At 40.7% G+C, this 13,991-nt stretch overlaps 1 protein-coding gene across 1 annotated transcript in view; it reads right to left on the bottom strand.

Moving 5' to 3' along the window:
• Positions 1 to 13,991, bottom strand: part of AUTS2 (activator of transcription and developmental regulator AUTS2) — a 744,772-nt gene that overhangs the window by 447,076 nt on the left and 283,705 nt on the right. The window lies entirely within an intron of this gene.

Genomic DNA, 13,991 nt, shown 5'->3' on the forward strand with positions numbered 1-13,991 from the left:
GTTCCTCTGGGAGGGGTGAAGAAAACAGGAGAAGCAGGCAGGACACCTATAAAGCCCTTTTGGCAATAGGGGAACATGTGCAATGCAGATGAGAGACTCATTTCTTAGAGAGGAAATGGGGCCACAGGGTGACCTTCATAAATCACTGAATTATACAGCATTCTCTGAGGTGTCCTCTATCTTAAACTACTGTGGCCTACAAGGGGACTCGACGGATGGAGTCTCTGGCTCTCCTGCGTTACTGCACTGGCAAACCAAACAAGAGCGGAGTGTGGGTGAGAGAAAACCACGAAGCCTGAGCAGTGCTCATGTGATGCTCTGAGACATGCAGCGGATAGTACGTGTGCGTGTGCAAGTGCATCCTCTTCCAGTTGCTAGATCAACCTCGGCTCCCTTCTCCCACCCACTGGTGCTCACCTAGGGATCACCATCTGCCTTCCAGGAACTGCTTCTGTCCTTCACAGGCAATTAATGCAAGCCAATTATAGACCCCTGGGGCCCTTGGGGCGGAGGGCAGAGGGCTGCAAAAGGCATCAACTGCAAGGTCAGGAACCTCATAAGGACAGGAAAGAACTGGGCCTGGTAAAATAAGTAGGAAGCAGTGGCTATTGTCACTCCCTGCTAATTTGGGGGCGGGGAGACACATGTGGGTGGCTCTTATCTGCTTGCTCCTGCACAGAGAACACAGGGCAGTGTGAGTACCCCAGTCAGTGCTGTAGGCTCCTTTCCCACTTGGAGTGGTATGTAGGTCTCCCTGAACCCCACTGAGACTCTGGGAAGAAGCATTTGGTCTCCAAAGATTCTGCCCCTAATAGAGACCAGCTCCCTGATAAACTCTGCACAGCTAAGGGGAGCTCAAAGTAGACTGTTCATTAAGACAAAGGCTAAATGTGGATTTTTAAAGAGAAGGGATATTCCAGGACAGACTGGAAATGACAGCCAAAGGAAACATCTTCAGAAAAGAGTCACCACACATGTACGTGCAGACACACACATGTACTTTTTCACTTGCTCCTGGTGTCTCAGAAGAGCTCAGAGGGGCAGGGAGTGGAAGTCAGGCAGCAGACAGAAAAACAATGAGCCAGGACAGACTGTCCAAAACCACCTGATTGGTTAAGACCTGAGGGTTCCGACCCCAGACCCCTAGGAGCACCATCTCTAAAGTAATGAACACAGGAACACAACCTGGGGGCTTTATTCCTGAACCCACAACAAATAGTGGTGCCTGGATGGCTAGGAAGACATAAGCAAGAGGACAGGAAGAATTCCAGAACAGTTTCAGGCGACAGAAGGACAGAAAAAGAGTGCGATGAACTAGCTCAAGAAGACAGTCAGTAGTACATATACATTCGAAGATAATGTTTTCCAATGACTAAAACAGTAAAGCAAGTTAAAACAGTATCAAGGCAATTTAGTCTAAGTGACATGCTGTGGGTTCTATAAACCTAATCAATGCCTTTGGTTTTCAGGGCACTGCACAAACACTGGGTCTCTATAATTTAATAGTAGAAGTGTCTGTCAACCTCTCCTTTTGGGATTTGGTGTGGCAGCTTTTAAAAAATGTATGTATCTAAGTATCATCATCCATGATGAAATTCTTCAAAATGTAAGCCTTCCTCCTACCTAGCTTGACTGACTTGAAAGTCATTAATTACAAGATTACAGCAGACTGGTGAGGTTTGTAGGATGAAGGCAGTGAGAAGAGACCAACACAGAATCTTCCCTTCAGAACCTCACAATACCTCATGTTCTCAAAGACCCAATCTTATGGGTTCAAGAAAGAATACTCTTTTAAAATACTCTCTTATTATTTTAAAGACAAAAAGCTCCCGAATTACGACAACCCAGTAAGAAAGATCAACACATACTGAAATACTTTATGTTATGCCTCCAAGTGTGAAAATTAAACGAAAGAGGTAGGGAGTCTGAAATTTTATACCTACTTATAAAATTAAAAAAAAACAACCCATTTGTATGTAGTAGTAATGAACAATAGCCTTTAATATACACAATTCCCTCACTCAAGCCAACATTGAGGATATGCTTGTGAATGGAAATGTAACACGCTTGCTGACTCTTCTCCCCCCTTCACACTCCACCATACATGCAATAGTTTGTGCACGTAGAAAAGGAGGAGATGCACTAACTGGGATGCCCCAGCCACACTGTGATTAGCTAGCTGGCCCTTAGGTTTCATCTGCCTCTAATGACACCTGAACACTCAAACCATGACATTATCTATCTATGTCTACATCTATTTACATATCTATCTATGCACATGTGCAAGAGACAACACACTCTATCTATATCTTTGTGTGTGTGTGTGTGTGTGTGTGTGTGTGCAAAATGACCTGTCATGTAAGGAGTTTTAGTTTTCTTTATAAAGAAGACAATCATAACACTTTTTGGATTTCTGTATCACTGTCAGATCATAAGTCAGATTGTGTGTTACAGTCTCTGATTTAGAGGGAAAAAAACCTGATATGGCATCTAGATGGAAGTCTTACAAAGACCGGCTGATCACTCTAATCAAGTGGGGAGATTAAAAAAGAAACCCCCCAAAATCCCTAAGCCAAACTTTGGACATACTGATTAAGTAAGTCCGAATTGAAATCGCGGGATATAAATATTTTCACAAAGCCCTAGCTGTTGACCCACGGGTTTGGAGACCCTGTGCTGGAGCAGGAAAGGCCCCGGGGTGGGGTGAGGGAGGCCCAGGATGAGACAGGTCGAGGACTGAGGGTGGCAGCAGCAGAGTGCAGAGGGCACAGGGTGCCTTAGAAGCAACAATGCAAAAACCTCTCACTTCCAAGCACCTATTTTTGAGAGCAGGACTGCCGCCCCCACGAGCCAGTGAGAGAGGAGAGACCTTAAGCAAGAGGCACATGGAGAAAGGAGGATAAGCAAGGTACCGTACCCATGGCACATTGGATACCCAACCACAATCATGTCAGAACACTGCAGGAATGTAGTCTGAACTCAAGGTCTGAGATGTTGTTTGGCCTTTAAAGTGTGAGTCATCATGTGTCAAAAGAAAACAGAGTTTGCCTTGAGGCACAAAGAAGAGGCTGTAGGTAAGATTACCTAAATGTGCCACAAGAGTGTGGAGGCAGCAAAACATGGTGGGTTATAAAAGGATGAACAGAGTGGAACCCAAAAAAAAAAAATCCATTCCATCTGTGCAGCTCTGAGCCTAAAACATGGCAATCTTTATTTGGAAAAAAGTTAATGAAGATTATGGAACACGAAATGACTTTTCATCAACTTATTTCTCTAAAAGAAGCAGGCATTTGCATTTTCATTGAACTGATCAAATGTTATCTAAGAATTGCTTAATTGCCTTAATGGTTTAATTCTATTTGCTGCCAATCTGATTAGCAGAGTGTGTGTCTGTGTGTGCACCCGTGTGGGCTGGCACTGAACGGGAGGGTGAAACCTATTACTGAAAGAAGAGCAATGAGGAGCTGGCTGGCTTTTGGTTAATTGAGAAACCATGAGTGGTGTGAGGAGGTCACTGTATCATTTATTTTAATTTTCTTTTCTCCTGTCTTCCTAGTCACTTGTTCATCTTAGGAACCTGCGTTAGATTCGAGACCGCTAAGAGCACGTGTTAATTTGGGTTAAAGAGAAGGTGAGCCCAGGTATTACCGCCAGTGTAGTGATTTAATAGGAACCTGGATATAATTTAATAGATCCTTTGAGCCTCAGTCAGACATGGTTAATATGGATTGGGGAAACATCTTATAGAAGTTAATACATACATTAATCTCTTGGGACCTTGCAACAATACACAGCCTAAGAGAGTAAAAATAATCTCTTCCAACCTGCAAGGGAGTGTGTATTGATAAAAGCTCTCGAATCCTTGCTTTGGAGCAGGCTAAAAGCACCAGACCAAGCTTCCGGAACTGGTTTTGACCTTGGGAGAAGTCACATTCTAGCTCTGTGTCTCTATGTTCTCAACTTCAAACTGTAATAAGTGATTTTAAATTTGTTTTTTTAAAGGGCCTTGGGTTTTATACATGTACCTCACGACCTGCGCAGGAAGTTCAAGGGAAACCAGTAGAGGAGATTCTATCCTCTGTTCTGAGCTCCCCAACCACCCTCGGATTTAACTGTACTTTGATCCATTTTCAGTATTGATATGCTAAACAAGATTTGGGTTGAAAAACTGATTTCTTTGGTTAAAAGTATTAGATAACCACTGTCTGTTTCTAAGATTCTGTATAGTTTTAATAAAGTCTTCCCTCTGAACACCCTGTTTCTTCTGCTAGGAAAATTCACCTTCCTCTTCCATATTCTAAAGCTCCAACTTCCTCAAGACTTAGATCAAATGCCATCTTTCCTATGAAACCTCCCTCAACAGGAAGTTTAGCTATGGAGGGAACTTCTTTGCTGGAAAGCAGTTCTGTGACTACATGTGTCAGAAAAACATTCTTTTCTAAGCTGAAGATACTACAGAGTTTTGCGATTCGGTCAGGGATCCTGGATGATTAAGGATAAACGTAGACCCACTACAATACATATCTACAGCCTTAATAAGTTCATTTCTTTTGATGCAGCAACAGCACACACAAACATTCCTTCTAATGAAACAAGGACAGATATGTACAATGATTTATTACAAGGTGGCTCAGGCGATAAGGGTGAAAAATTATAAAAAAAATAAATGCAGAAGTAAAAGCCAAATACATGCACAACAACAGTTAAACACACTTTATACTTTGAAATAACATGTAGTCATTAATTACCATGTTTTGGAAAAGCATCTCAGGATGTAGGAGGACGATGACTATATAATGTTGAGGACGATGACTATATAATGTTGAGCAGAGAGGGCAGGGCATAAAACGATATATAGAATATGCTGACAGTGCTGTTATTCATTATGAGTACTCAAAGGAGATGTAACAAGAGTAGTAAATGATAGTCCCTTTAATTTTCTTCATTACACCAGTAAATGTAAAAGCAATTTTGTTTCCATCAGCTTTCTCTAATTTTCCACTACATGATACTTCAGAAACATCAATGTGTGAGGAGTCTAAATCTATGACTGTGAGAACTTTAAAGAGAAGAGTCCCAAAGGCCTAAAGAAGCTGACCTTAAATAGTCGTGGGAAAGACTCCTATAGAAATGGGTTCTAAGTATCCACTCTGCCACACATTAGCTGCATAGCCCAGCACACAGTTTCACATCGCTTTGTCATTCCCAAGGGAAAGGCAGGTATCTTAGTTTTTTTCTATCCCTAGTGTTTAGAAGACTGTAAGTTATCATTGATGTATGTTAATTCTTTTTTTTTTATTAAATGGTTTATTGTCAAGTTGGTTTCCATGTTAATTCTTGAGTGGACTGGAGAATATATGGATGAGTAGATGGACAGAGTGAATCAATTATAATGAAAATATGAAGAAAGATGAATTAAAATCCTAGGGTTCTTGATTCAACTCTTAAAGTCTATATTATTAACTATCAGACCACCAAATGAAACTTGAACCTTAAACAGGGAAGCCTAGTTTGTGTTCTTTTTGGTTTTTCGGAGCTAAGGTTATGTACCTTCACAGATCCATCAACACCTGGGACAGGTCCCAGAAGGAAACTCAGATTTCATGATTAAGTTATGACCTGGATCACTGTCTGTGAGCAGGGCAGTAGTGAGAGTCAGAGTGGCAATGGCTTAGCTGGAATAAAGGCAATCTGGTAACATTTTGATGATCAAAACAGGAGACCAAGATTTAACTGAGTGAAAGATGTGGCATGAACAGTACTCAGGAGGCAAACTGGAGGTTCAAACCCTAAACACAACAAAAGAGCAAAATCTATAAAGGACATCTGGCTGGGGATTTAACTGAGGTTTAAAAAAACCCCAAAAAACAATGAGGAGTAGGAATCAGCATGCCAGAACAACACAGATGGGACAATAGCCCCCAAATAACCTCAGAGGGGTGGCCTCCACTGTTTGACACAGTCCACCTTGGTCATCCAGGCAGGCTCTGACCACAGTCAGAAGATACTCATGTTTTGGATGCCACTGGAGAGATGGAAATATGCTAGAGGGAAGCATATAAGATTAAGGCCCATCTGAAAGGACCCCTAACTTGCAACCGGGGCATAAAAAAATAAAATGAGGCTGCCTGTTATTCACATAAACTCCAATTCTATTTTATGAGCACGGAGCAGAAAAATAGAGAATACTTTACCCTTCATCTTTCTGGCTATCAAAGCTTTTCTAGGTAATGCCACCAGCTATGACTGCTCTCTTTTACACAGTGAAATCGTTTCTAAGTGAGTAGCCTAGTAAATTTAGAGAAGTAAACTATTCTTGCATATGTCTTCAAGATCTATAATGGAAGATAAATCCTGTTAGTCTGGGCATGGCAAGGTAATTATTTCAACTGTTACATTTCTGTGGAACAAACAAAACCATTCCTGGCTTATGCATTTCCTATTTAATGGCAAAGGGAAGAAATGCTATGCTCACCATGCCCAGAACACTGGCTGTCACAGACCAGTGGCAACCAGAGTGAAGAGAGGCCCGGTCAATTATCACCACTGGGTATCAGAGTCCTGTGGGCTACATGTGCTCCTATCTGCCTGTCCAAACCAGCCTGGAACGGAATGATGCTGAGCAGGAAGCAAAGGGAAAACTATCATGGTTGGAACATCAGGGCATTTTGGATGCAAAGCAGAAGCTTATCTTTTTTACTGTTGCTGCTCCAGAGAAAATCAATTTTGACACAGAACTGCCACTTTACAAGCAAATAACTATACTTTCCAATAACCTAATCTGTGCAAAGCCTACTGAAAATTCCCTAAAGAACCAGTAGTTAAAACCTCCATTAAATCAAAGGGTTTAATATGGGAAGGGAAGAGAGGATGCAGTTTGACTTGGGAATGTAATGGACTCAGTGGGGAAATAAATATGTTGTTTTATGTGTACAGTTACAGAATATGAGAACACGGCATTCATTTCAAAGGGAATTCTCTTGCTGTGCAACTTATTCCTAAACAGATGTGATTTTTGCTTATTCAAAAACATTTAGGTAACAATTACAGCATAATAAATTATAATTGCCATCATCTTCCAGCTACGTAATGCCTTCTATGCAAACACAAAGAAAAGGCAATTACACAAAACTGTAAAACCCATATTCAGGTAGGCTCTGCAGCCTAGATTCAAATCTACATTATTCTCACATAAACAGTGCACTGTGCCTCTCTCTCTATATATATATCTTACTAGGGAGTGTGGAAACTACCTAGCAAATAACTAAGGTTTGTTAATCACTGGTTGGAACAGTCCCCAGCAGGGGAATTTTCGGGGTAACAGGAATGCCTTCTGGCCCTCAGATTTCTTTTACGGTCTTCAGATACCATCTAACTCTCCACCATACAGAGCTTCAACCCACTGGCCACTCACGTGCAAATGCTCCAAAGAGAGGTAGAACATTATGCAGGTATCATTGCTGTTAAACCTTAGAATAATTAAACTACCAGATTTTCAATAGGACCGTGTGCTGAGGGCAGGTAGGAGCACGACTGTAACCAGATACTCCGATGACAAGAAAGATGAGGAAGGACGATGATCCTAAGATGATGTCAGTACACAGTTTCAAAGGGGATATGCCTAGCAGTACTGGGGAGAAAAAATACTCACGGCAAAAGCAATGTCTCAAATGCTCACGTATTTGTCCGTACCCCATCTATACCAATTTGTAATTTCACTTGGCAAGAGTTCAGGCATGATGATGGGATGGAAATGTCCTCGTTCTGACACAGGGCTGTCCTTTACCACTCATGTTTACTAGGAAACACCTCGGCTGGGAAGAATGACATGAGTAGGACAGTGGACAGCTGGTCTTCAGATGAACAAGCTTTTCTCAACTAACTGATAAGCCAAATGAACTGATAAAAATGGGGGTTAAGAACCTCAGTTTTACTTGTAGCTGCTACTTCCTGAACATCTTATCTTAGGAAGTGGATAAGCTGGCCTGAGGTCTACACTGCACAGCATTCATGCCACCATCATCTACAGAGCATGTCACAGAAGCACGGGGAAATAAAACAAAGAACATACAGCTTCCTTACCCTTGAGAGGCTTCCAGTCTACAGGATGAGGCAGTGATGTGAGCAAATCATCACCACATGGACAAGACCAGTGCTGTAATGGGGTACATGCAAAGGGCAGGGTAAGAACAGGGAGGGGGCCATGTGGCTGTTCAGAGGGTCTCAAGGGGACTTTGCAGAGCTGGTTTTCATTCAAAGATAAGAAAGTACTTGCTAAGGAGACAAAGGAAGGAGGGAAGGAGGGAGGGAGGGGGGGAGAGAGAGAGAGAGAAAGAGAGAGAGAATAATATGTAAAATAGCATCTTCAAAATTAAGATAATGGGTCTGTAACAGGGCTCTGCAGCCCATAAAGTGCTTTACAACAATGATGTATGAATGCTGTTGATAGAAAAGTGCACCAAGGGTTGACAAGTGTTTGTGAGGCTCCCTCCCTCAGGAGCACCACTTTGATTCAGGCTCCATCAGAGCATTAAGTGACCAACATAAAGCCCATTCACTCACAGAGCATTTTAATTCCTTCTCTAACTAGGAGGTAACTCACTATCTTACAACCATGACTAAAAGAAAATGGAAGCAACTGAAGAAGATACCTGTGTATTTCTTTAATGTCTCATTTGCCACTGCCTTTCACCAAAGCCACTCAACTCTCCATCCCTATCATGCACTGTATCCTTCATCTGGAAGTTCTCACTGGAACTCAATTCCTCTTTAGGTCATGTGTAACTTTAAAAAAAGAAGAAAATCTTGCCTGTTGACTTGGTGACATGTCTAGGATATTGGGGCCGATGGTGTGCTTCCTGAAAGATTTTTAATCACTTCTGAGTCCTGAAACATACACATGCTTTTACATAATCATCAGAAACTCTAAGATCTAAAGTCCCACCGGTGAGTGATGTTGAGAGGCCTGATCATGCTTTCCCATAAGCATTTTGGATGGAAATGTGTAGCAGATGATGCAGAAGTTCAGTAACTAAACTCTGTGTACGTTACATGACCACTGTATGTCTCAGGACATGAAAAAGAGATTTAAGAACCAAAGTACCTGACTAGAGACTCCAAGCAGGCAAGGGCAACCTGACTCCTATAGTCTCTAAATCTAGCATAATGGCTGGCATAGGGGATAAATATTTGTTAAAGTAATAAAGATGAATTTTTGAGATATCAAAAAAAGATTACCAGTAGGTCTACAAAATCAATTCTGTAAGTCAGGAGGAACGAACAAAAATATAGACAATGTAAATTGGTTTAAAAAAAATCAGTGCTAAGTCCAGGTTGAAAAATCTGACCCCACAAATGGCCACCTTCAAAGTGTGAATGAATGGTGGTTTTGTTTATACTGCTTGGCTCAGTAGAGTGGCATGGCTTTCCATTCTTACCAAAAAGTTTAACGGGCTGCTTAATTTATAGAATCATCTCTCTTGCCAGTTCATCTTATTTTTCAAGATTACTAATCTATTCTTGATCCTGGGATGGGACAGGAATACCATCAGAAGTCTACATATGGATTAGAATGGACCATATCACTTGAGGGAAAAGCTTCAATACCTTGATCTTTCATCAAAGGTCAGAACTAAAACAACATGGATGCCATGTCTGAATTTTCCAGAAATCTCCAACTGAGGACGTTGTCAGTTATGTCCTCCAGTTGATCCCTAAAAACCTCATGTGATGCATTTTTAGAAGCGTTTAGAATGAGGCAAACATAAATAGCTTCCCTCCACCCTATTCACAACCCCCAAATAAGAAGCTAGTTATCTCTAAAAACAGGAATTATCACATTCTTTCATTATCCTGGCTGCCAGGAACCTCAGTATTGATTTTAGCAACAAATTCAGCAACAACATGAATGTTGCAAAGTTTTACTCCGCCCATTCGGTACTCACTTTTATTCCTTTTTTATTAAACATTCCAATTGCTTCAAATGCCTTCTTGAAAGCTGTAATAGTAAGTAAAAATATATTTATTTCATACATTTCTCCAGTTTGTTCACATGATGTCCCTCTGTTTAGTTCAAACATGGGATTACAAAAGGTCATGCCAAGTACATTTTTGTTCTCTGGCAAATAATAGAGATGATTTTCAGAGATGGTAGAATTTTCAGGCACTGTAAAACTCATTTCCAACTGCAAAAAAAAAAAAACCCCTCAACTTTTTATAGTATTCCACTGGAGAAATGTGTATTTAGGTATATAAATAGATCAGCTATAAACATAAGATATGTATGTGATTTATCATACACGCAAATAAGGAAAACAGAAATAGAGCAAAATTAGAACACCTGCCTTCAGCTTAATGATTTTAAAGCCTACAGGTAAGACAGTTATTTCACATTTATTTTGACTGCCTATTATGTTTGGTTAAGGAGATTTTTATAGCAACACATTGAAAATATACACACCATGTGATAACTTTGCTTCCTGGCAGGCAGCATTCTCTTAAAAATCTAATTTATTACAAGAAATGCTATAGTCATAACTTGATGCCGAACAATCCCAAATGGGCAGGTTAACAATTATCAAAGGATCAGACACCTGACGTGGGACAAAGGAAGGTTAAACTCAATCATACTGCAAATGAGGAGGGAAGTACTTACATTCTTACTGGACTTACACTATCAGTGGTCAGTAGAATAATACAGAGTACTAGAAGTCAAGTGTGAGTGACCAAACTAGACTGATCCTCAGTAGGAAAAGAATTAGAATCCACTAAGCAATCTGAGAACAGAAACTAAGTTATTCTTATTACTGATACAAGTACTGCTTCTAGATTGAAGACATGCTTCCCCTCCAACGCGTGTCTTCCCTGATCTCCAGAATGGAAACATGAAAATCCCAAGTGATTCAAAATCATGTTGAGTAGCCTCTTATAGAATACTATCTGGGCAAAAGTGTTTTTATTTAACATCATTCGTAATTTGTTTTATGGCCTTGGGAAATTATTTTCTCCTTTACACAGAAACACATAAACATTTGATTATTGGTAACAGAATCTGAAAGTGCCTCCTCGCCTCTAACACATGCTTTGAGAAACGTCTTGTGATCAACTTCTGTGAATGTCTTACATGGTAACTCTTCACATGTAAGGTCTGTCACAAATTGCTGGTTTCCACAACTCCCTGGAATCCTGGCTTAGTTTAGCTCCTTTGCTAATATTATATGAGACTTAGAATAATGTCATTTTCCTCATCAGTGATAGAAGTTTATGAGCATAGTGTGAAATCACATACAAAAATGCAGGCCCTTTTACTAAATTAAGTCTTTTTGCCCACTCTGAGATCTAGCATTTACTGGAGAATAGATAGGCTTTGTTTGTTTCCTTTCCCTATAACAGAAGTGTTTAGATACTCTAACATCCAACTGCCACTAGATCTCATCTCTAACCGCTATAGATCAGAAATTATATCTCCAACCTCCTTCATGAAGATTAAAAAAAAAATGAGAATAAATTCTAACAGTGACCTAGAAGGGAAGTTCACAATCACCTAACCCTCAACAATCTGAATAGCTCTGGACTCTGACGAAGACACTTCACCTTTATGAGCTTCCATTTCTATTTTTTAAAGTTTGTTTGTTTATTTGGACAGAGAGGGAAAGAGGGCATGAGCAGGGGAAGGGCTGAGAGAGAAGGAGAGAGAGAATCCCAGGCAGGCTCCATACTGTCAATGCAGAGCCTGAGGCAGGGCTCGAACCCACAACCGTGGATCATGACCTGAACCTAAATCAAGAGTTAGACACTTAACCAACTATGCCATTCAGGCACCCCAGCCTCCATTTCTAAATTGAAAAACAACAGACTTAGAAATCCTAAAAGTTCTATAAACGGAGACTTCTTTCCCATTCCCATTGTGCATTTCTTTCTCTCCCTCAACACCTACCCCCAAGAACACCGACAAGGGGATTCCATGAACGACCTGAGAATGTTTCTGTGGCAGGCTGAAGCAGCACCCTCTAGGACATTCCTCAGTACCTCCTAGGAAGGGGGTTATCAGTAAGCATCGGTTGAATGCACGCATGGATGCATGGATGAGAGAAGTAGGACCACAGGGATAATTTTCTTTCCTGGTCTCAGAATCCTCTCAAGCACAGCACAGGATTCTGACCGGATTACATCCACTTAACACTCACATGCTCCTTTGATCCCATATGCGGTGACTCATTTTACATCCACTTCAAATTCTGTCAGTTGCACATGTTAACCTATTCAAATGAGGACTTAAAAAAATGATTCTTTCACAAAATATTTTGTGTTTGTGGAGAGAATTCCGGAATACCCGAACCTCTTTTTGAACCCACAGATGACAGACTAAGTAAGCTTTGGAGTCTGGCTAATTTTCCTGTCGCTCAGAATCTGTCTTATTAAACACTTTTAAAATGAAGAGACACACCCAGTGTTCTGATCCTCTGCCTTTTTACCCTTGAAGTGACAGCACTGTCTACTGGGTCCTGCGTAGATTAAAAGGTATGCCCTACGGATTGCGTGATCTCTAAATCATCCATGATGTATTACGCTTAGTTTAAATGAGTGAGTCCCATTTGCACAATTGCCCTATTAATTTACTCATCATTGATTTACGCCACTTTTGCTGGAGATCTTCCACCAGACCCCTATTTTACATGTATCCGCACTAGCTCAGTTTCAGTATTTCACTCCAGGCCTCCCTATCTCATTGCTCTTCATTTGTCTTCATTTATCTGTCTTTTATTTCCATCCTCCCCTGTTCCTCCCTCTGTTGCCTTCCTGAAGTTTCTTCTGGCTTCTCTTCCATTTTCCTTCTCCTTTGGCCTTCCTCCCCTCTTACTTAAGAGTGCCTAATAAATCACCAATTAGAGGTTAGTAATCCAGAGAAAAGAAGTCTGAAGGCTAAGAAATACAGGGAGCACAAAGCACTTGATAAAAGTCAGGAGGAAGGCAGAAAAACTGCTCAGACTGGAATCTAATCTGAGTGTTTCAAGTATTAAGCTGTTAACAAAGAGGACACCTTTGCTAAGGATCGTATAATGAAGATGGCAAAATTTGTGCCCTTCTGCCACCTTGGAGACGCTTTCAGGTTTATATATATATCATCTTTAGACACTTCCTTTACTCTTCAGTTAACAAGCAGGAACTCCCCTCCTCTGGCTGCAGTCAGAACCAAATCAACACCTTGGGGAGCATTTACGATCAAAACACTGTGGGGGCTGTTGAAGGGCTGAAATATGGCCATTATCACTGTGATTTCTACAGGTAGGCTTTTAAAATCCTCGTTAAATTAAATTTTTTGGTCAGATCAAAAAAGCGTTTCTTCCCCCGAGATGGCATATTCAAGTCATTGCTTGTGCGCTCCCTTTCCTCCACCCTCCATCTCAAAGACCCACCTGATTCTCCTGTCCAAATAGAAACCAGCAGTGATTTCAGACAAAAATATGGACAATGAAGGCATAATTAAAAATAATAGTAAGTACAGATATTACTGCCTTCTCCCTGTCTCTTGTGGGTGAGAATATTGTTTTTAATTTTGCTTTAGGGATTTTCATTCTAATATCTGGGTAGATGACAAGGAAAATGTGGTTACCCAAACACTAAACTGAAGGGAAGAGCAACATGCTTATTTATTTAATTGTATTAATCACAATAATCTGCTCATCAATAATAATCTCTGACTTACCTGGCTTTTTCTTAGCTGGCACTTTAATAAGAAACACGGTCCTTTTACCATTTCCAGAGCATGTGAAGATCTGGAAGTACACTGCAAGTAAATAAAGTTAATTTCTCAAAGCTCCCTGGCGTTTAAGCAGGCTACATACAGATCCAGCCAATCTCACAAGGAGAGAAGACAGAGAGGCAACACTAAGGCAGAGCTGGGACAAAACAGAAGAAAAGAATGAAAGACATTAAGGCATTAATGGGAAATCAAGGGAAGTCTCCACCTAGCTAAAGTAGTGACTTCATTA

The sequence above is a fragment of the Hyaena hyaena genome, unplaced genomic scaffold, assembly GCF_003009895.1.
Source record: "Hyaena hyaena isolate Hyena2069 unplaced genomic scaffold, ASM300989v1 scaffold_135, whole genome shotgun sequence".
Lineage (NCBI taxonomy): Eukaryota > Metazoa > Chordata > Mammalia > Carnivora > Hyaenidae > Hyaena > Hyaena hyaena.